The sequence below is a fragment of the Lontra canadensis genome, unplaced genomic scaffold (genome assembly GCF_010015895.1).
Source record: "Lontra canadensis isolate GAN:19392208 unplaced genomic scaffold, GSC_riverotter_1.0 scaffold96, whole genome shotgun sequence".
Lineage (NCBI taxonomy): Eukaryota > Metazoa > Chordata > Mammalia > Carnivora > Mustelidae > Lontra > Lontra canadensis.
Window position 1 is genome coordinate 7,748,491 of NW_022631090.1, and position 24,381 is coordinate 7,772,871.

Genomic DNA, 24,381 nt, shown 5'->3' on the forward strand with positions numbered 1-24,381 from the left:
ATATGGTACATGGGACTATATCAAACTAAACAATTTCTGTACATCAAAGGGCACAACCAACAAAGTGAAAAAGCAGTCTATGAAATGGGAAAAAAATTTCTAAATCACTATCTCTGTTAACGGGCCAATATCCAGAATAGGTAAAGAACTCCAATGAGGAAACGACGACAAAAACAAAATAACCTGATTTCAAAATTGGTAAAAGTCCTTGAGCAGACATTTCTCCCAAGTTGATGTACAAATGGCCACTAAGCATATAAAAAGATGCATAACCTTACTAACCATTAGATAAATGCAAATCAAAGTCACAGTGAGATGTCATCTCATACTTCTCAGGATGGGTACTATCAAAAAAGAAAAACTAGAAAATGACAAAAGTTGACAAGGATATGGAGAAACCAGAACCCTTGTGCACGGTTGATGAGACTATAAGATGGTACAACCACTCTGGAAAACAGTACGTGGTTCTGCCAAAATTTCAAAATATGATAGCTGTATACCCACATTCATAGCATTATTCATAACAGCCAAGACGTGGGAGCAGCCCAAACATCCATGGATGGATGAATGGATAATTAACACGTGGTGTATGCCTACAATGGAATATTTTTTACCGTATTATTTTTAATGACCAGCATTTATAATATGAGGGCCAGTGCTTTCTCCCCAACTCAAGTTTATACATTTTTGATTGGCTTATGAGGCCAATAGAGATACTTCTCTCGTCTGATTTGGTTTCTGGAAAGTCTTCATTCAAGTGCTCAATGGTCATCTGATCAAATGGAATTATGTTCTTCACCTTCTCCAGCTCTATTTCACATTCCTCAATCCTGGCCTTTGAGAGAGACAAAAACTCAGCACAGCTTTTCACATCTTCTTTTTCTTTGGCATCCACCTGAACAGTATATTTATCCTCTGGCACAGAAAATTTAAGGGCATTAAACTTCTTCTCAAAGTCCTCTACCAAGTCAGCCTTCGCTACATTGGCTTTGTAGTAAGCCCAGTTGGTAGGAGGTGGATTCTCAGGGAGAGTAGCCAACATGGAGGTAAGGGGTTCATTCTAGGATTTCGGGGAGTTAGCAATGGCTTTCTGGTTTGGGGCCTTATGATCGCCACAAAAGCTACCCAGTCAGTGACTTTTAGAGCAAGTTCTTAGGACATCTTGAGAGTTTCACTGACCCTGGTGGCCCACAGTCCCCGCAATGGAATATTATTGAACCTTTGAAAGGAAGAGAATCCTGTCACACACTACAACATGGGTAAACCTTGAAGGCGTTATGGCGGTTGAAAACAAATGAGTCACAAAAAGACAGTGTATGAGTCCATCTCAGGTACGTAAAGTAGTCAGATTCATCCAAATAGAAAGTAGAATGGTGGTTACCAGGAGATGAGGGAAAGGGGAAATGGAGAGTTGTTTTTAACGGGTATAGAGTTTAATTTTTCAAGATGAAAATGTTCTGGAGATCTGTAGCACAACAGCGTAAATATACTTACTACTACTGAACTGTACACTTAAAAATGGTTAGGATGGTAAGTTTTGTGTCACGTGTTTTTAACCACAAAAAAGAAAACATTTTTAGATCACATGCCATACAAAAACAGACAACAGGCCAGACTTGGTACACAAGTTATAGTTTGTCAACCCTTCCTCTGTGGCCCAGCCTCAGGAAAGTTCTCCCAGTTTCCATGCCCAAGGGAGCTCTAAACTGAAAGAACCACAGAGCTTTGGAGAACGTAGTGGAACATCTATAACACCAGTGGGCAAAAGACCCCTTTCTTCTTTGAGCACCTGACAGTGGATACAGTGGCGGGAAGACTAGCAGAGTTGGAATGGGAGCCATGAAGTGGAGACCAGATAGTGGCGGGAGGAGGGTGCATGAATGCTGAGGAATTTGAGGGCCTGCCTGGAGGAAGAAGACAGTGTGTGGCCATTGACAGTCCATTGCTCACCTTACCCCAGGATGGTGTAGTTCACTTGAGCAGGAGTTCAGCCATTCACTCCCTGTGTCAACCTAGGCAAGTCAGTGCTCCTTGCCTTCCCTTTGAAAGGGGGAGGGTTGGACAACATCTCTGGCACCCCTCCCAGCCTTAAAAACCATAAGACACTATCTGACCAAGCTGATACCATGCCAATGTCTTTATCCCTTCATTTGAACAGCTTTCAAGACCAGAGACCCTCCGTGTCTCCTACGGAGTTGACATTTTTTTGTTTACTCTAGTTAAGTAGGGGTAAAAAACTAATTAGAGTCTATGGAGTCCCAACTAACTCCATTTCCACAGCTGGGCCTTCTCTTGATACCTCAAGTTCCCTTTCCCTTGGGGACCTGAGGAAATCGCACAGACAAGGAAGGGAATTGGGGGCCATTGTTAATGTGTCTGTCAGTCCCACAGCAGCAACCTCCTCCCACTAAAAATCTCTGATGTTTCTTCCAGTTCTTTAACAAGAATGGTTGGGGACTGGGTTTTGTTTATAGGAAGAATTTAAGTCTTGGTGTTCACTTTGAAAAATTACCCTTTGGTGTGACAGCCTTGTCCAAAATGAGAGCCACATTGCTTTAGCTTTTTAAAGACTTCCTCTCCTCCCTCATCCGTGGCTGTGTAGGGAAAAGCAGGCGTTCAAAGGGACCCACAGAGCTTCCTCCTGCCAGTTGTTCACCAGGCACTGTGTTCCAGAAAGGAAGAGGCTGCCTTGCTCTTGGCCTCTAGGGCGTTCTGGGAGAGGGCTTTGGTGAACTGTAGTTCGGTAGCTGTCTCATTTGCTTTGCCGTTTGCAGCGGTCCCGTGGTGTGTTTATTTGAATCTTTCACTCAGAACTGGCTTGCCTTCGTTTCTGGCCTGAGGAAGCTCCAGTCAGAATGGAAAAGTTCAGCCACACTGCTCAAGTTCAACGCCCTGAAGTGGGAAATCACGAGCGATCGAGCGAGCGCGGAGACTGAGACTAGGTTAGGCTTTTCAAAGGAAATGCCTTTCCCTGTGGCGTGCTTTTATTTACTGCTGGGGCTGGCTGTCCTGTGAACCTCAGGTTTGCTCAGAAATGTTCCTGGGGTGATTTCATTGCCATGATGTTTTGTCCCAGAGAAAGGAAGCTAAAAACTCATTGACTCGCTTTGTGCGTTCATTAACATGTTACACTGGAGCCTTAATAATAAAAATAAAAATCTTAACAAGTCAGGAAATGCCAAATGTTGGAGAGGATAAGGAAAGAGGGGAACCCTCTCACACTGTTGGTGGGAAGGCAAGCTGGTGCAGCCACTCTGGAAAACAGTATGGAGGTTCCTCAAAAAGCTGAAAAGAGAGCTATCCTATGACTCAGCAATTGTGCTACTGGGTATTTACCACAAAGATACAAACGTAGTGATCCGAAGGGGCACCTGCCTCCCAACGTTTATAGCAGCAATGGCCACAATAGCCAAACTATGGAAAGAGCCCAGATGCCCATTGACAGATGAATTGATAAAGAAGATGTGGTGTACACACACACACACACACACACACACACACACACACACACTCCCAGGAATACTAGGCAGCCATCAAAAATGAAATCTTGCCATTTACAACAACATGGCTAGAACTAGAGGGCATTATGCTAAATGAATTAAATCAATTGAAGAAAAACAATTTCATGCATATGTGGATTCTAAGAAACAAAACAGAGGATTGTAGGGGAAGGGAAAGAAAAATAAGATGAAATCAGAGAGGGAGACAAACCATAAGAGACTCTTAACTCTAGGAAACAAACAGGGTTACTGGAGGGAAGTGGGGGATGGGGTAAATTTGTGATGAGCATTAAGGAGTGTGCTTGATGGAATGGGCATTGGGTGTGATATGCAATCAATGAATCACTGAACTCTACTTCTGAAACTAATAATACACCATATGTTAGTTAATTGAATTTTTAAAAAGATTTTATTTTTATTTATTTGACAGAGAGAGAGAGAGAGATCACAAGTAGGCAGAGAGGCAGGCAGAGAGAGAGGGAAGCAGGCTCCCCGCTAAGCAGAGAGCTCGATGCGGGCCTCGATCCCAGGACCTGAGATCATGACCTGAGCCGAAGGCAGAGGCTTAATCCACTGAGCCACCCAGGTGCCCCTGTTAATTAATTAAATTCAAATAAAATTTAAAAAAAAATAGAAATTATTAAGAATGACATATTAAGACTGCCGTGCAGGCCCAAGGTGTGATTGGTTCTACACTACTTGCACCTACGCGTTTCTGTTTCACCCAACAAGCAGAGTAAGAGTTTTCTCCCCACTTTACCAGTAGTGAAAATAAGGCCGAAAGAAGTTAAATAACTTGCCCAGGGTGGCGGTTAAGCTAAGACTTAAGACATGTCGCAGAATGTGGCGCTGCCTACCTTTTCTCAGAAAAGTAGAGACGTTGCCTACCACAGGGCTTACGGTTCAGCCTGGAAGCAGGAGTAGTCATTCAAAGGGCAAAATACTTATGCACTGGTTGTTACAGTGTGGCTGCCTTGAGCCCTTCCAGTGGTTGTCCAGATGGTCCCAGCAAGGGGGAGTCCCGCTGGGGTGTGGCTGCCCTGGTGCCAGCCAGCTCCCTCGTGCAGGCTCCCATCCGTATGCATCCAAGTGACCAGAGGAGACAAACATCGGATACAGGAGAACCGCCCCCCCCCCAGCAGGAATGCTGGCTCACTAGGGTGCACAATGGGTTAGGGTTAGAGAGGAAGTTCTCCATTATCTGCCAGCATGCCCCTTGAGTGCCCCCACTAAGCCACTGATGAGAAAGTCAGCCTCCCCAATACAGCATACCACTTCTGAAATATTATTTATCTATTTATTTGATATAGCGCGTGCAAGCAGGGTGAGAGACAGAGAGAGAAGCAGACTCTACGCTGAGCTCAGAGCCCAATAATGCGCCTCCATCCCAGGACCCTGGGATCATGACCTGAGCCGAAATCAAGAGTCAGACACTTAACCAACTGAGCCACCCTGGCGCCCCCTGAAATAGTTTTGATATCATTCAGATTTCTGATCCAGAGCCAACAGCAAAAATCTGAAGTAGATCCCTGTGTCTGAGAGCAGAGCACTCCCAAAGAGGTGTCCGGTTCCTCCCCTTTCCCTGCCCCTCCCCCATAGTCGGCTTCAGGTCACTACACTTCAGGGTCAACTGCGGGCTAGAGCTTCTCGGGCGTTTCCTCTCTTGCTTGTTCTTGCTTATGTCCTAACTCCCTACCTAAGCTGTCAGAGTCTGACTTTTGAAAGTGACTGGCGAGGGTTACCTATGATACTTAAAGACACCAGGTGTGGGAGGTGGGAGAAAAGTTAGTTTTCAAGAGTTGTTTTTTTCTGTCCTCAAGCCATGTCATGTAATAAACAAAGGGGCTTTTTGATTGTTCGGTGTTTCCAATGAACACTGAAACGTTCCTAAGATCCACTTTTAATGTGTGATTACCTCCTATTCCCCAGGAAAATAGAGAGTCATATTTAATACAAGAAATATGTTGGGGAGGAGGGCATTCCCTCCCCAGGCATAATTTTTAAAATGGAAATAAGATGCCGTATCATGTGGTTAAGAACACAGGCTTTCAATTTCTTTTTACAAGTGGCAAGGAAAAAAAAGAGAGAAAAGAACGCTACAGATGAAAAGAGACTTCAGAGACCTATTAACCAAATGCTATTATATGAGCTGGACCTTGTTTGAATCATGAAACTTGCTGTGAAAAAAAAAAAAAAGGAAAAAAATACAAGACAGTTGGGGAAATATGAACATGGACTGGATATTTGATGAGACTAAGAAATGATTATTATAGATGTTATGTGTTTTAAGAGAGTCTAAGTCTTTTGAAGACATATACTGAAATATTTACAAATGAAAATATGAAATTCTGTGTGTGTGTGTGTGTGTGTGTCTGTGTGTGTGTGTTGGGTGGTAGCTGGATGGGGTATGGATGAAACAAGACTGTCCATGATTTGTTAGTTGTTGAGGCAGGGTGATAGACACATGGGATTAATGCTACCTTATCTACTTTTGTTTATGTCTCAACACTGTAATAATAACAAAGACTTTTTAGATGAGAGCACGAGGAGGTTGACGTCAGGCCTCCATGAATGCAAACCTTGGCTCCACTTCCTAGCCATGTGATGTCCTTAGAGAAGTCCCCTCTCTGATCCTAACTGTCCTCATCGGGAAGGCAATGCGAACGTGAAGACTGGATGAAATAATATACGTCAAGAATTGAGCAGGAGCCTAGCACATAGTAAACAATCAATAAATAGTAGATCCTCTCATAGTTATTTTGTCTAGTTTTCTGAACCTATAATTGCAGGTCCTGAGAGAATTTACACCCTAAGAAGCTCTTGCCACTGAAGTAGAAGAATTTTGCAATACACGAGATGTCTACTGCTGTTTTCCAGATGGGGAGCGTGTCTGGGAAAGACAGGCTCTGGTAGCAGCCCAGAGGGAAATAATGGCAAAGAATCAGGCAATTGGTTCTAAGAAATAAGAATGTCTTGCATGGAAGCACTCAGCCCTTAAAAGCCTCTCTGAGAACACACAGCATTTGACATTTATTTCTACCTGTTTCCCCCTCTCCCTCCAGCCCATACTGCCCAGAGTTATGCCGAGTACAGATGAGAGAAAGCCTGGTTTGTCCCTGCAGCCGGCTAGGAGTCCATCCTGGGCACAGTCTTCATGTTTCATGTGGGACTGGGATACTCTGTAATAGTACGTTAATTCTTCTAACAAAAATGTACCAGATGCTTACTGTGTGTTGGGACACTGTGAGACACGTAACATGTAAGATCTCAATATCTGGCCCAACCCTATTTTATTTTATCTTATTTTATTTTATTTATTTCTTTTTTAAAGATTTTATTTATTTATTTGAGAGAGAGAGAGAGAGAGCATGAGATGGGGGAGGGTCAGAGGGAGAAGCAGACTCCCCGCTGAGCAGGGAGCCCAATGCAGGACTTGATCCTGGGACTCCAGGATCGTGACTTGAGCCGAAGGCAGCTGCTTAATCAACAGAGCCATTCAGGTGTCCCCGACCCCATCTTAGACATGAGGAGACAGAGGAATTGGAGAGAAGAAGTGGCTTGCCCAGAGTTCCACAGCTAGTAGGTGACAAAGCTGTTATTCTGTGTTTTTTTTTCAAGATTTTATTTATTTATTTGACAGGGACAGCACAAGCAGGGGGAGTAGCAAGCAGAGGGAGAGGGAGAAGAAGACTCCCTGCAGAGCAGGGAGTCTGATACAGGACTCGATTCCAGAACCCCGAGATCATGACCTGAGCCGAAGGCAGATGCTTAACAAACCGAGCCACCCAGGTGCCCCCAAAGCTGTTACTCAGATCACAGAGTTATTAGATGTGGAAACCATGTTCCCTTAATTAGCTTGACCTTAGTAATGCTTTCACTATTTATGTGTATCAACACATCATGTCACATACATGAAGTACATACAACTTGTATTAAAATAATAATACAGAAACTATGTCCTTGACTTCTAAGTCTTTAACTTCATATCCGTTATCTGAATAAGGAGTAGGCACAGAAGGTTCTAGGTGATATTTTTGTTTCTCTCTCTGAGCTTCATTAATATCTCAAAGATTCCTTCCCAACATGGTTTATTTATGTTGGGAAAGCCGCGATGCACAGAGGGAAAGGCACTTTCAGATGGGCAGGGTGCTGCGTTGATTTCCATTGGGTTTCCATGAACCTGAAAGAAGCACAGAACCAAAGCCTTCTTTTGCTGTCGGGTCATCCCTGCTTCCCAAGGCCACGTGGCCTACTTAAAGGAGAAAGTTGCAGAACAAAGAGGCCCTTCATGTGCAGGCTCCGCCCACAGCCCGAGCTGCACACGAGGGGGTCCAGGGTGAGGGAGCAACATGGAATCCATTGAGCTCAGCTGTGAGGGAGAGGTGGGCTGCCAGACAGGCCCCTTGCCAGCTCTGAGTCATCGCAGGCTTCTGAGCCCAGCCAATTTACCTGCTTTTCAATAAGATCTTTATTTGTCCTTCTATTCTCGTCAAAAGCTGTTGTCATTTCCTTTTCTGTCTGGAGACACTGGGAGCTGCCTTCGGGCGGTATGACCACGCTGGGGCCCCTTGTGCAACCCCCAACTCACCCAGATGAAACATCTCTTAGAATTTCCCGTTTGGCTTGTTCTTCCTTAGTGGGCAGAAAGCGTCCTATTTCTCGCATTTCCAGAGCTTTGGCTATGCAAGTTCTTTATCGGGTCAGCGAGCAGCTTGGGTGTTGGGGTCCATGCTGTCTTGTGGAGACCTATGGAGTCATAGAAAACTCTCATCTTGAGGGAGGGGATAGACGAACAAGTAAACAGAGGATCATAATACAGGATGGCCCATTCTGCGAAGGAGAGGCAATGTTAGTGGTTGAGAACGTACATTTTAAAATCAACAGTCCTGGTTGAAACCCCAGCCTTGCCACTTACTTCTTATGTTAAGTTACAAAATTGCGATGTTTCTTCTAGAGCATAAGGACAATGGATGTACATAAGTACAAGGCACCAGACCCGCATGGATGGTCAGCAGAACATCTGTATCTGACTACTGGGGTTCCAGCAAGCCAGGATGTTGGGATTAGCTAATAAGATAAAATTTTATCCTTCAAAGTATCCTATGGTGAAGGCAGGTAGCCAGCAGGTGGATGGTGAGGGTTGCCCCTTGTGACTAGAGGAGCTGGCCATGAGGGCTCTGGTTCAGGGTTCAAATTCCTAATCCATAAAGGGACCTGGAGAACAAAGGAGACCTCGGTCCCAGAGGATATCTGTGGCTGAGTTTGTGGAGGAAGGGTATTAAGGAGGACTTGAAGACAGGGATGGAGGTAAAAACAATATTCTAGATAGTAACTAGAATATGGGGGAAGACACAAAGCAGGATGGGAGCCCTGCTCACAGTAGTGGGGCTGGCAGGCATGGCAGCCATAAGAATGTACTTCTCAGATATCTCGCTGCTGGGAGAGTGACCAAGCTGCTGCTGTGTTCTGAGATCTTCACTGCCTTTGCACTGAGGCCACACTTCCTACAGGCTGCGCCTGGGCAGGGAATGGGCACAGCAGGGATATTAGACAGGTCTGTTCTTGGGAGACACTGGGCTCCTTTGACTGTTGACTTTGTCTCAAAGACACCATGATGAGACGCTATGTCTCAAAGACACTTACCTCTGACCTATCTCCCCCCCTCCCTCCCTTCTTTCCTTCCTTTATTCCTTCCTTCCTTCTTTCCTTCCCTCTCTCCTTCACTCAAGGTCAGACCTGCTTTGCATTGCAGTACATACTGGTAGTGCTCCCAGACTCTCCCCTGCTTCCATTTTCTTTCTTTCTTCCATTTTCTATCACGGAAGTTGCCCCTAATAAATTTCTTATGCTTATTTAAAAGATTTTATTTACTTATTTATTTAGAGAGAGAGAGAAATGGTACAAGTGAGGGGAGGGGCAGGAGGAGAGGGAGAGAGAGAATCCCAAGAAACTCTGTACTGAGCCTGGAGATCATGTCCTAAGCCGAAATCAAGAGTCAGTCGCTCAACCAACTGAGCTACCCAGGCACCCCAGATTTTTTAGGCTTTTAATCCTATCTTTTTGCCTGCTTCTTGAAGCTCCTGGACCAACATAGGTGTGGTTTACGGGACCTCAACTGAAAAGGAGAGTTTCAGTGACAAAGAGTTCATCGGACAGTTGGCCTAATGTTTTCACATTCCATTTCAGGAAGAACGTAGATTTATTGGGTAAGTCTCAGGGCTCAGGCACAGTGCTAGGCTCTAGGAAGACAGTAATGAACAAGATTAACAAACAAGATGCCCTTATGAAATTTATCTGGAAAGACAGCAGAGATTCAGTAAGTAATCAAGAGGATATTTTTGTTGCTTTTTAAAAAATAAATCTAGGGACGTAGCCCAAACCCTTTACCATGGCCTACAAGTTTTCATGATCTGGCTCCTACCCATCTCTCCACCCTCCTTTCTCACCAGGTCCATATTGCACTCTGCACCAGCTAGCATGAAATAATTGCATTTCCCAGAGCTCTCCATCTTCTTCCTATCTCTAGGCTTTTGCCCAAGATAACCCTCACCCACCAGCCTTCGACCACATCCATCCACCAAGCTTGGCACAGTCCTCCCTGAGTAACTGAAGGTATTCCTCCTCTGTACTCCTGTAGCACCCTGCACTCTTGTCATCGATTTCGTTCCAGGCAAGTAAGTAGAAGACGGCAGAAAAGGAAGATGCCAGGGACAAGAAATATGCATTCCTCCTTTCCAAATCAGTTGGCTCACATTTAAGAAATGGTATCTCCACTCTTTATGTTCAAGCCAAACTTGATTTCTGTTTTGTTGCCGAGACTGCTAACTGACTCCCCACTACCTGTTCTTCACTGCCTCTTTGCTATAATAATGAGCCTGGCTAAAAATATCTCTACTTTGTAGTCTCTTGCAGATAGAGGTGGACAGTGACACATGAGCAGAAGTCTCGGGGTGGGGTTTCTGGGAAGTCCTTTTTGCCTTTGATCCTCCTTTCTACCCACTGCCTGGTATTTGAATGTGATGCTTAAAGTTCCAGCAGACATCTTGGGACCATGAGGGAAAGGTCAAGAGAATTACAAACAGCCCTGACATTCTTGAGCTGCTAAACCAACACCAGCAACCGCCTACCTTTGGACTTCTCATTACATGAGACAAATAAACCCTCGTGTGCTTCAGCCACGGTGATCAAATTTTCTTTTTTCTTTCTTTCTTTCTTTCTTTCTTTCTTTCTTTCTTTTTTTTTAAACTCACGGATTAATGCAATTCTGAACCAATCTACCTCAACAAGTTCTGTTCCCTTCTCCCTAGCTGTACTCATGCCTGGAATGTCTCCCTTCCTACTATCCTTTCCCCTCAATCTCTGCCTACCAAATTTTTCTTTTTTTTTTTTTTTGAAGGTTGTATTTATTTACTTGAGAGAGAGATAGAGCACGAGCTGGGGGAGGGGTAGAGGGAGAGGCAGACTTCCTGTCAAGCAGGGAGCCCGGTGTAGGGCTCAAGCCCAGGACCTGAGCTGAAGGCAGATGCTTACCTGACTGAGTTACCTAGGCGTCCCTCTGCCTACCAAAGGTTCTCCATCACTGAAGACTCAGTTTAAACAACAGCTGCTTTATAGGATTTAATTTTATCCCCTCCCAACCTAGGTGTGCTATTTCCCTCTTTTTGACTCATTTTTATCTGGACCTCTTTTGTGAAATGAATATATGTATGTCTATATATATTCATTTAAAATTAGGGAAGTTTATGATATACTCATATCACATTCATATATATGAATGAATGAATGAATAATATATATATTCACATTCATATACATACATAATTCAGTCTGTGTAATAAGTATTAATGATCTTATTTGTGTTGTATATTTCTTTGCATTTTTCTGCAACAAATAGCACAGACACATAGTAGACATTTAGTAAATCTTTGTTGAATTAAATATAAACTTGCAATAAAAACATAACTTTTGGGGGCACCTGGGTGACTCAGGCGTTTAAGCATCTGCCTTCAGTTCAGGTCATGATTCCAGGGTCATGAGATGAAGTCCCACATTGGGCTCTTGCTCAGCGGCAAATCCACTTCTCCCTGTCCTCTCCCTCTGCAGTCTGTTTGCTCTCTTTCAGATAAATAAATAAAATCTTAAAAAAAGAAAACATAACTTCTCTGCGGCACCTGGGTGGCTCAGTCGGTTAAGTGTCCGACACTTGATTTCAGCTCAGGTCATGATTTTGGGGATGTGAGATCGAGACCCATGTCAAACTCTGCACTCAGCATAGAGTCTACTTGGGATTCTCTCTGCCCCTCCCCCTGGTTGTGTCTTCTCTCTCTAAATAAATAAATCTTTTAAAAAAAACCACTTCTTTTTAAATACACACATTTAACTGTTGACAACAGTATTTTTTGGAAGCAACTGCATAGATAAAATATGCCTTCAAATGATATATTCTTTCATTTATTTGGAATATGGAATTATTCACATGACAATGGAGGATATACTTCTATTTAATTATATATCAACATTCTTTCATTTCAACTCTTATTTATCGAATGTCTCCACTATAAAGCCACGGTGAGTGAGGGTTTGAGGGGGGAATATCATGATCAGAGCTGAAACCTGGAGATTATTAAAAGCCCAGGTGAATGTGGTGAGACCCCCCAACTAAGCGGGGTCAGGGAGAACAGAAAGAAGAAACAAGCCTGTACTCTTTGACCCAATCTCTCAGGCACAAAAGGGTTATTTGAAGGTCTGCCATTCATGCTCATACCAGATATTGGAATGTTCTTGAATATTGCATGCCGCAAAATGATGTAGATAAATCAGAAGAAAGAGCTGACCATATGTGTTTAAGGGGATATTCTGATGAAAGTTAAATATTTATTCCAAATTTTTCAAAAGTGACCATGAGACAAATAGCTGAGGAGAGCTCATTAGAGAAATCATCATCACACAAAAGAAACCTCCTTCCCTCTGTTCATGGCCCATTTGGCTCATGTTTATTACAGCCTTAGTCACATTGGATTGCAACCTTTTATTTACATTTCTTCCCTAATTTTAAGTCCAAGGGTTATGCATTAAACATCTTTGGATCCACCCAGCACCGTTGTCTGACGTATAGCAGATACTCAGTGATTACTGATCGTCACCTTACTTGATGTGTCTGCAACATTTAGAGTTATTGACCATGGCCTTCCTGAAACATACTCCCTCTTCGCTTTCCAGACACTGAATCCTCTTTGTTCTTCCTCCGTCCTCATAAGTCATTTTCAGTTTTCTTGGCTGATTCCTCTTCCTTTCAACAGCCCTTCCAGTTCTTCAAGACACTGAGATTTTTTTCCCATCTCGTTTCATTTTTATTAAATCTCAGAAAGTTATCACCACCTTATCTCCTTGAATAGATCATTCCTTTAACATTCTTTCTACGCTTGCCTTTTTAAACTTAGTTAAGATGTATTTCAGACATTTTGCCATCTTAAGCTCATTCAGGCTTTTTTTTTTTTCCCATATCTTTGCCTCCTCATGCTTTTGACTACGTAATATCATCTGACCTGTTTTCCAGTCCACAGATTCTCTTTGGCTCTGTTTAATCTGTCAAGGGAGGTTCTAGTTTTCTACTTAAATTATCATATTTTTTATTTCTCAAAGTTCTCTTTAGTTCATTTTTTTCAAACCTGTTACTCAGTTTTCATAGTTGATTTGTTTCTTTAAAAAACTTTTAATTTTAATTCCACTTAGTTAACATATAGCATCCTATTAGTTTCAGGTGTCAATAGTGCCATACATCACCTAGTACTCATCACAACCAGCACACGCTTAAATCCCCATCACCTATTTCCCCCCTCCCCCACCTCCTACCCCTCTGGGGACCATCAGTTTGTGCTCTATAGTTAAGAGTCTGTTTCTTGATTTGTCTCTCTCTCTCTGTTTTTTCCCCTTTGCTCATTTGTTCTGTTTCTTAAATTCCACGAGTTAAATCATATGGTATTTGTCTTTCTCTGATTGACTTGTTTTGCTTAGCATTAAGTTCTGTCTATGTCCTTGCAACCAGCAAGATCTCATTATTTTTTTATGGCTGAATAATATTCTAATATATATTAGAATAATATTAGAATATATAGAATATATTAGAATATTAGAATATTATATATATGCCACACACACACACACACACACACACACACACACGTATGCCACCTCTTCTTTATCCATTCATCAATTTCATCAATCAATGAATGCTTGGACTGCTTCCATATCTTGGCTATTGAAAATAATGCTGCTATAAACATAGAGATACACATATTCCTTTGAATTAGCGTTCCTGTATTCTTTGGGTAAGTACCTAGTACTGCAATTTCTGGGTCATAGGGTAGCTCTATTTTTAACTTCTTGAGGAACCTCCATACTGTTTTTACAGAGTGGCTGTACCAGTTTGCCTTCCCACCAACAGGACGTGAGGCTCCCCCTTTCTGCACATCCTTGCCAACACCTGTTGTTTCTTGTGTTGTTGATTTTAGCCATTCTGATAGGTGTGAGGTCATATCTCATTGTAGTATTGACTTGCATTTCCCTGAAGGTAAGTGAGGACGAACATCTTTTCATGTGTCTGTTGACCATTTCTATGTCTTCTTTGGAGAAATATCTATTTAAGTGTTCTGCCCACTTTTAAAAAGATTTGTTTATTTATTTTAGAGAGAAAGGGAGACTGTGAGTGTGAGGAGGGGCACAGGGAGAGAAGCAGACTCCCCACTGAGCACAGAGCCTGACATAGGGCTCAATCCCAGGACACTGAGACCATGACCTGAGCCAAAATCAAGAGTCAGACACTCAACTGACTGAGCCACCCAGGTGCCCCGTGTCCATTTTTTAATTGGGTTATTCATGTTGTGGGTATTGAGTTTTTAAGTTCTTTATATATTTTAGGTACTAACCCTTTATCAGATATGTCATTTGAAAATATCTTTTTCTAGCCTGTAGGTTGCCTTTTAAAAATTAACATATAATGTACTGTTTTCTTCAGGGGTACAGGTCTGTGAATCATCAGTCTTACACAATTCACAGCACTCATCATAGCACATACGCTCCCCAATGTCCATAATCCAGCCCCATAGGTCGCCTTTTAGTTTTGTTGATTGTTTCCTTTGCTGTGCAGAAGGTTTTCATTTTGATGAAGTCCCAGTAGCCCACTTTTTTTTTTTCTTTCCCTTGCTTCAGGAGACATACCTAGAAAAAAGTTGCTATGGCCAATGTCAAAGCAGTTAGTTACTGCCTGTGTTCTCTTCTAGGAATTTTTATGACCTCGGGCTCACATTTAGGTCTTCAATCCATTACTCTGAATTTATTTTGTATATAGTGAAAGAAAGTGGTCTAGTTTCTTTCTTTTGCGTCTTGCTGCCCAGTTTTCCCAACTCAACCATTTATTGAAGAAACTGTCTTTTTCCCATTGGATGTTCTTTCCTGATTTGTCAAAGATTAATTGACCATAGAGCTGTGGGTTCATTTCTGGGTTTGCTATTCTGTTGCATGGATTTCTGTGTCTATTTTTGTGCCAGCACCATGCTGTTTTGATCACTACAGCTTTGTAATCTAACTTGAAGTACAGAATTGTGATGCCTCCAGCTTTGCTTTTCTTTTTCAAGATTGATTTTGCTATTTGGGGTCTTTTGTAGTCCCATATGAATTTTAGAATTGTTTGTTACAGTTCTGTGAAAAATACTGTTGGTATTTTTTTTAAATTTCTTTTCAGCATAACAGTATTCATTGTTTTTGCACCACACCCAGTGCTACATGCAATACGTAACCTCCATAATACCCACCACCTGGTTCCCCCAACCTCCCACCCCCCGCCCCTTCAAAACCTTCAGGTTGTTTTTCAGAGTCCATAATCTCTCATGGTTCACCTCCCCTTCCAATTTCCCTCAACTCCGTTCTCCTCTCCATCTCCCCATGTCCTCCGTGTTATTTGTTATGCTCCACAAATAAGTGAAACCATATGATAATTGACTCTCTCTGCTTGACTTATTTCACTCAGCATAATCTCTTCCAGTCCCGTCCATGTTGCTACAAAAGTTGGGTATTCATCCTTTCTGATGGAGGCATAATACTCCATAGTGTATATGGACCACATCTTCCTTATCCATTCTTCCGTTGAAGGGCATCTTGGTTCTTTCCACAGTTTGGCGACCGTGGCCATTGCTGCTATAAACATTGGGGTACAGATGGCCCTTCTTTTCACTACATCTGTATCTTTGGGGTAAATACCCAGTAGTGCAATTGTAGGGTCATAGGGAAGCTCTATTTTTAATTTCTTGAGGAATCTCCACACTGTTCTCCAAAGTGGCTGCACCAACTTGCATTCCCACCAACAGTGTAAGGGGGTTCCCCTTTCTCCACATCCTCTCCAACACATGTTGTTTCCTGTCTTGCTAATTTTGGCCATTCTAACTGGTGTAAGGTGGTATCTCAATGTGGTTTTAATTTGAATCTCCCTGATAGCTAGTGATGATGAACATTTTTTTCATGTGTCTGATAGCCATTTGTATGTCTTCATTGGAGAAGTGTCTGTTCACATCTTCTGCCCATTTTTTGATATGATTGTCTGTTTTGTGTGTGTTGAGTTTGAGGAGTTCTTTATAGATCCTGGATATCAACCTTTTGTCTGTACTGTCATTTGCAAATATCTTCTCCCATTCTGTGGGTTGCCTCTTTGTTTTGTTGACTGTTTCCTTTGCTGTGCAGAAGCTTTTGAGTATTTTGATAAGGATTACATTAAATGTGTATATTGCTTTGGGTAATAGAAACACTTTAACAATATTTGTTTTTCCAGTCCATGAGCATGGAATGTCTTTCCATTTCTTTTTTTTTTTTTTAAAGATTTTATTCATTTATCTGACAGAGAGAGACAGAGAGAGCACAAGCAGTGGGGGTGGGAGAGGGAGAAGCAGGCTTCCCGCTGAGCAGGGAGCCCAATATGGGGCTCGATCCCATGACCTCGGGATCATGACCTGAGCCGAAGGCAGACGCTCAATGACTGAGCCACCCAGGTGCCCTATGTCTTTCCATTTCTTTGTGTCATCTTTGATCTCCTTCATCAGCGTTTTACAGTTTTCAGAGTACAGATATTTCACCTCTTTGGTTAGGTTTATTTCTAGGCATCCTACTATTTGGGGTGCAATTGTAAATGGAATTGTTTTCTTAATTTCACTTTCTGCTGCTTCATTATTCATTGGTGTATAGAAATGTTACAGATTTCTGTATGTTGATTTTGTATTCTGTGACTTCAGCAAATTTTTTTGATCAGTTCTAGCAGTTTTTAGGTAGCGTGTTTATGGTTTTCTATATAGTCATCACCTCACCTGCAAATAGTGAAAGGTTTACATCTTCCTTGATGATTCAGATGTCTTTTATATCTTTTCATTGTCTGATTGCTGAGGCTAGGACTTCCAGTACTATGTTCAATAACAGTGTTGAAAATGGACATCCTTGTCTTGTTCCTGACCTTCAGGGGAAAGCTCTCAGTTTTTCCCCATTGAGGCTGATGTTCTCTGTGGGTTTTTCATAGATGGCTTTCATTATGTTGAGGTATATTCCCTCTAAACCTATTTTGTTGAGGGTGTTTATCATGAGTGGATGTTGTACTTTCTCAGTTTCTGAATTCTTTCACTTAGCATATCAAATGTACTTATTTTGTATCCAATAGCTGATCATTTTTGGATCTGCAGTTTTTACAAGTCTGTTTCAGCAGACTCACACTCATCATGCCTTGCCTCTTTGTAGGTTTAATGACTTCTTTTCGTTGTGAGCTCATGCTCTTTGGAATTTTATCTGTGGGAATTCTTTGAGGCCATGTAAAACTCTTCCAGAGAAAATTTTCATTTACTATTGCAATGTGCCCAGAGGCATTATCAACCAAGGACCACTCTGAACTAATGTTTCTGTTTGGTGGTTTTGAAGACACAGACATAGTATTCTGCTCCCAAAAGTGCTTGAGTGCGAGCACGTGGTTAGGAATTCTCAGAGAAGAAAACTTTTCTCCAAACCCTGTGTCTGATCCCTAGGTAGGTAAATATCTTTATGTGGAGAGTGGGTATTTTCCAGGTCACTCACTGAAGGAGTCACCCCTATAGGATCTTAGCTTTATGGCAGGGTCTCCAGTCAGCCCAACCACCTTGCTTGGGTCTCACACTTTATCCCCTGTCTCTGGTCCTACCACATGGTCCCTTAGTATCAACTGTGGCCACCAAAGAGAAGCAGATTTGGCCCAGGGCAAATTTTAGCTTGATTACCTCTAGAAAATCAGGCCCTGTTGTTTTCTCAGTTTCCCGTGCTTCACTTCAGCTCAGCTTCACTTTAAAAACAACATGGAGGGGCCACCTGGGTGGCTCAGTCGGTGAAGCATCTGCCTTCAGCTCAGGTCCTGATCCTAGGGTCCTGGGGTGGAGCCCAGTGTTAGGCTCCCTGCTCAGTGAGGAGTCTGCTTCTCCCTCTTCCTCACCCCTGCTTGTGTTCTCACTCACTCTATGGCTCTCTCTCAAATGATAAAAATTTTTAAAAGTCTTAAATAAACATATAAATAAAAACAACATGGAACGTATATTTTTTAAGATTTTATTTATTTATTTGAGAGAGAGAGAGAGAGAGTGCGCGCACATGAGTGGGGGGAGCAGCAGAGGGAGAGGGAGAAGCAGACTCCCTGCTGAGCAAGGAGTCTAACACGGGGCTCCATCCCGGGACCCCGGGATCATGACCTGAGCTGAAGGCAGATGCTTAACGGACTGAGCCACCCAGGTGCCCCAACGTGGAAAGTATTTTATCTAGACTTTTAGGCACTCTTGTTTTCCCCCACATGGCGCTTGCCGTGTCAGGGTCTGTTATAAGTAGGCATTCTTTATTGAGAGAATGTTCTCCATACACTCATCCTATTGCCAGAAACAGAGATCATTTTCTTATTTAACAATATTTCCCCTGAGAAATCTCACTTCTGTTTAGACCATATCCTCTCCTGGGGTGACTCTTAAATCTACCTTCTTGCCTTTTCCCTGAGCTTCAGGTATGACCAACAACTGCCTGCTGTATGGCTTCCCACGAATCACCTAATTCATGGTCACCTCCCGCCTCCAAACTTACTCTGTTTTGTGTCCCCTGTCTCAGGGGCACAATAAGCTGCCTAGTCAGTCAGGCTAGAAATGTCGGCATTCCCTTCAAATCATCCTTTTCCCTCATAGTCAGTTACCAACTGCCTTGATTACTAGCTATTTCGGGTTAGCTGCTTCTACTCCATTGGCCATGAAAACACCCTGGTTCAGGTTTCGACCCAGCCCTCGTCTAGACAATATCTCTAGTCACACAATGGGTCTTTGGCCTCTAATCCATCTGATGCTCCTTCCATGACTGAAGGTGCCACTGAAACTCTCTTTCTAAATCACATATCTGGTCATCTCACTTATCCGTGCCCAAACCATTATGGACTTCAGAAAGAATAAAATCCTGACTTCTTGACTTGGCGCTCAAGCTACGTGACAATGGATGCCAATCTTTTTTTTAAAATATTTTATTTATTTTATTTAGAGAGAGGGGAGGGGGCAGATGGAGAGGGAGAGAGAAAAATACCAAGCAGACTCCCTGCTAAGCACGAACCAGCCCCCCTAACCCCGCCACCACATGGGACTCAATCTCACAACCCTAAGATCATGACCTGAGCCAAAATCAAGAGTCAGACACTTAACTGACTGAGCGACCCAGGCGTCCTGGAGTGCCAATCTTTATAGCCTTTTCACTGTGACCCTATATTCTGTGATACACACAATGTTCCCGTTCAATTGTACTTGTCATTCTGTGACTTAACTCCTTTACCTGAAATACTCTTTTCCTCACTTCCATCTAGCCAAATCCTACTTTTCACTTAAGGTCCAGCTCAATGACTGCTCCATCCAAAGAGTCTTCCCAGAAATTAATTGCTCCTGAGTCTGCAGTCCCACAGCAGTTGGCTTCATCTTTTGTAACTCTTCCCATATCGTGGCTTTTATGGCAGGTCACTGCGTGTATTTCTAACCAGACACCGCGTCTCTGAGGGCACTAGCTCACAGTGGTTATATACTCCGGCTTTGGAGTCAAAGAGACCAAGCTCAAACCTTGAGCCTATCACTTGCTGTGTGACTTGGGGCTTAACTCTCTGAGTCTCAACTCACCTATAAAAGAGAGTATAGTAGTTTTGTAAAGTGTAAAGTATCAAATCTGTGTAAAGCCATTAGCACAGCATCTGGCACAAATTAACTACTGACTCAATATTAGCTCTTACTATTAAAGGCAGAAGCTACTGCCCGTTCATCTCTGTATCTCTCCGGCATTTCCTGTAGTGTCTCCTCCTCCCCTCTCCCCCCTTCCTGCTCCAGGGCTTGGTACCTTGCACAGACTAAATATCCAGTAAATTCTTCTTGAGGGAATGCCGCAAACATCACACAGTTTTCAGAGAGATCATTTCATTCAGTCTGGGCAGAAACAGTTGACGTTTGTGTGAGACATCAACAGACTAATGCTTATGGGCTGTCCCAGCAAGACTGATCAATGGAACATCCTGTCTGGGCACAAAGAGCAGCCCCTTTCAATATTGTGTGAACAAGCCGGCCTTGCTAGGAATGGTGAAAGAGAAAGAGGAGGTTTCATATCTTAGGGAAGTGTTTGGAACTTAATGAAAAATGTGGGCTGAGAAAAGGACCCTGTTCTTTGAAAAGCAAATGCAGCTACTGAATCTGAGGCCTAGGCCATGTGTGAGCAACAAGGGGCCAGAGATTTGCACAATCTTTTTCCTGGCCTGTGGTGAATTTGGAATCAAACCCACTCAGCATTTTACTCTCTTTAGACACAGCACATTTTTTTTTCTCTAAATCTTCGCTCTCAGCATGCTCCCTGACCAACATTCCTGATAAAACCAATGAAACCAAACGGGGCTAGATACGAAGTTGGTCTGCTCCCCCTTCCTTGTTCCAGCACCAAAACCATTAGTGCAATGACTTTCCCTTTCTTAAAGCTGCCAGTATTCCAGAAGGTTCCCTATTCACTCAGATTCTGTACTTTTTTTTTTCCTGTTCTATGTCAAAGATGAACGTGCCATATTTTATGACATTACCTGTGGTAATGTTATCAGTAAGATTCCCATGAGGGTGAAACCTTTTGAAATCCAACTTTTGTTATTTAACTTCCTGAATTATGTCTTGCCCAGCTGCAAATCTATCCAAATGCCTAACTGACACAGTATGTGTTTCCAATTTTATTTGTCTTCTAAATTTGAGAAAGATTCAGCCTTTTGCTGCTTTAAGCTAACTATTTTAGGAATGTGGAGCTTTATCATTCAGAGATGATAAAAGTGGAATTTCTCTTTAATAGCCCAGAAAACTCCACGGTATTCCTGAGATCTGATTATTGCCCCTCGGGTAAAGAGGTATGGAACAGCTCAATGACATCATCCATTTAAGGAGACCCATTCCCCCTGCACACACACATGCAACTCAATGAAAAGACTTGGTTCTTGAAACCAAAGGTTGTACATGGCTGTCTGGTTGATCTTTATTTGTATATATAACCCTTCATTCCTAACCTGACGCTTCTGTTGGAAAACTCAATGGCCCAGGATTCAGTGAACATTTTTCAGTTTCATCCCCTAAATAGTTTTGCTTTCCTAGTATCTGCCCCCTTCCTCCCTAAGACCCATCTTGCTCTCAGCTAGCTGTCAAATCATCACAGGCAGGGTCTTGGCTGATAAGGTTTAAACAGGGCAGGGGGTGGGGGTGGTTTCCAACAGTTTTGTGCATGTATGTGTGTAAGTGAGTGTGAGAGAGAGACAGAAAGAGGCAGAGAGGGAATGGGGAAGGAGAGCAGGGGAAGGGAAGTGAGAACCTAGAAAGTGGAAAATGGTGGGGCTTGGCTGGGGCAAACATTTTAGAGACCTAGAAAATGAGGCTAGGATGTTGTTTTCTTGCTAGCAGTTTCTACTGTTAGATATTAGCTTTTTTGCTTAGGAAGAGCTTCTTTAATACTAACCAGTTTTCAATACTTGAAGGAATGTGTTTCTCAGGGCAGGATTTCGGGCACCTTGACAGCCTTTTAGGGAAGGTAGTATGGGGACAGCCTTATAAGGTAGAGTGACCGGGATGCCTGGATGGCTCAGTTGGGTAAGCAACTGCCTTCAGCTCAGGTCGTGATCCTGGAGTCCTGGGATTGAGTTCGGCATCATCGGGCTCCCTGCTCAGCAGGGAGTCTGCTTCTCCCTCTGACCCTCCCCGCTGCTTGGGCTCTCACTTAATCTCATAGTCTCTCTCTCTCTCAAATGAATACTAATAAGAAAAATCTTCAAGGCAGAGTGACCATCCCAGTGCTGTTATCGGCAAGGTGCTACACAGAATCCCTGGCGCCAGTCACTCCTCGGACCTTAGTGAATCAGAGAGGCTGAGAATGGGAAACTTTCTTGTGATATCTTATGATCCACACAAGTCCCTATGAACTCAGTTTGCTTCGAAGGTTGAATTTTTTGGAGCGGTCCTCCTTTCTCTTGTAGTACCAATGTACCCTAATGTTATTGAACAAGGAGAACTTGAGGGGAGAACAGACCTAGTTCTATATTCTTAAAGTTATTCCTAGGCCACCAAGGAATAATTGGCCATACAAATTCCTCTGGGAAAGCAGTTGGGTCTTTCAGATTACGTCTGTGGCCTGACCTCATGTCCAGGTCTCACCTTTTAATCATGCCTGTGACTTGGATGACGTTTTGGGTTTCTCCCCTCTTGTCTGCTCAACCCCCAGTGGCTAACTCTCTCGGGGCCTTGTTCTGACCCAACCCACTGTAAAAGCACCTTTACTTTTATTTTTTATTGACGTATAATTAACATAGCATGTTATATCCACTTCAGGCATCTGCCATATTGTTCTGAACATTCTGTACGTTATTCAGTGCTCCCCCTAAGTGTAGTTGCCATCTGTCGCCATACAGCAATGTTATTACAGTATTATTGACTGTAATCTCTATGCTGTACTTTTCACCTCTGTGACTTACTACAAGTCACATTACAAGTCACAAGTATAATTACAAGTTTATATCTCTTAACCCTCTTTATTGGTTTCATCCCTCTTCCCACCCCACTCTCCTCTGGCAACCAACAGTTTTTCTGTATTTAAGACTCTGCTGCTTGTTTTGTTTTTTAGATTTCATGTAGAAAAGAGATCAGATGATATTTACCTTTCTCTGATTTATTTCAACTTAGGATAATATCCCCTGAGTCCATCGTGTTGTCACAAATGGCACACAATTGCCTTCTTTTCCATGGCCCAGTAATATTTCAGAGTGTGTGTGTGCGTGTGTGTGTGACAATTTCTTTATCCATTCATTACTGGATGGACACTGGGGTGGCTTCCCCATCTCAGCTGTTGTAAATAACACTGCAATACACACAGGGGTTAACATTACCTCTGCTTTGATATCAGACCTGTTCACGGTAACATTTTATGGTTGACAATGTTTTCCCTTGTGTAGTCTTTCATCTTCTGGGTCAGACCCAAATAAAAAGGTTGGGTGAGCCTTTCCAAACAGTTGAAGTGGGGCCTCCTGAAGGCAGAAAATCCTTCTAAAACTTAATAGTTACTGTTTTCTGCTCCTGCCTGCCTTTGCTAATGTATCTCCAGAGGAAGATTGTCGATCCTCCATAGTTCCATTTTAAGGTTGTCTGCGTGGCTTAGTTGGTTGAGGGTCTGCCTTTGGCTCAGGTCGTGATTCTGGGGTCCTAGGATCGAGCCCCGAGTTGGGCTCCCTGCTCAGCGGGGAGTCTGCTTCTCCCTCTGTTCCCCCTCCCATCCCCCGCTTGTACACTCTTGCTCTCTCTCTCTCGTAAATAGAAAATCTTTAAAAAATAGTACTGTTTGGATAATGCAACATTTGTTGGGGATGGAGGAGCAGCAGAGACCTTCTTAGGATCCTTCAGTCATACAACATAAGTAGCTAACAACATCATCTCCTCACAAGCCATGCGCATAGTGGAGAAGAAGGAAGCTTCATCGCCGCCACAATGATTCTCACCCTGCCTGTATATCTTGACAGTTGGAGGTACTTTAAAAGCACTGCTGCCCGAGTTCCACCTCAAGAGATTCTAATTGAATTGGTCTTGTGTGCAGCCTGGGCAGCCAGACTTTTTGGAAGTCCTCCCTCCCAGGTGATTTTATACGCAGTTAGAATTGACACCTACCCGGTTACAGCGCAAAATCCTTTGCTTGCTGCCAGATGGCATCCTGTGAGAGATCCCACCAACAACCTATTTTTGTAATATCAGGGTTTGACTAGATTTTCCTCTTTCAAAAGTCATCTTTGCCGAAAACAGGTGAGGGCCAAAAATGACGATCAATGTTCCTCGAGCTGAATTCTGATACAAAACCTTCTTCTGATTGAACCTCAAGAAATAGCAGTAATGTCAGCTTTTGATCTCTAGTGTTAGTTATTAATCTCTGGATATATCTAGGGCAACCAATACTGCTATTACCTGGGACTAAAGGGATTCCCAGGAAGTGTGATTTCAGTTTGAAATCAGAACAGTTGTAGAAAAACTGGGATAAGCAGGTCACCTGAAATACATATGAGAAGAAGGTATGAACCATAAAATTATTTGCACTCATACCCTGGGGGAAACAAATTGGGAGAATGTTCAACATGGAGGCCAGGCATTTTGCAAAAATTGACTCCTTTCTAGGAAGAATTGAAGTTATTCTACTTCCCCCCACACCGTGGTACAGTCACCCAAAGGAGAAGTTCACTGTTACCATTTGTACAAAAGTAGCAAAAACTCAAAAGTCACAAAAACAAAACAAAACAAAACAAGAAAACCCACCAAAGCTCCATAGTCACTGAGGA

General features: G+C 42.8%; 1 pseudogene; it reads right to left on the minus strand.

Moving 5' to 3' along the window:
• Positions 1-677: 677 nt before the first annotated feature.
• LOC116854907 overlaps positions 678-24,381 on the minus strand; it is a 71,367-nt pseudogene continuing 47,663 nt past the window's right edge.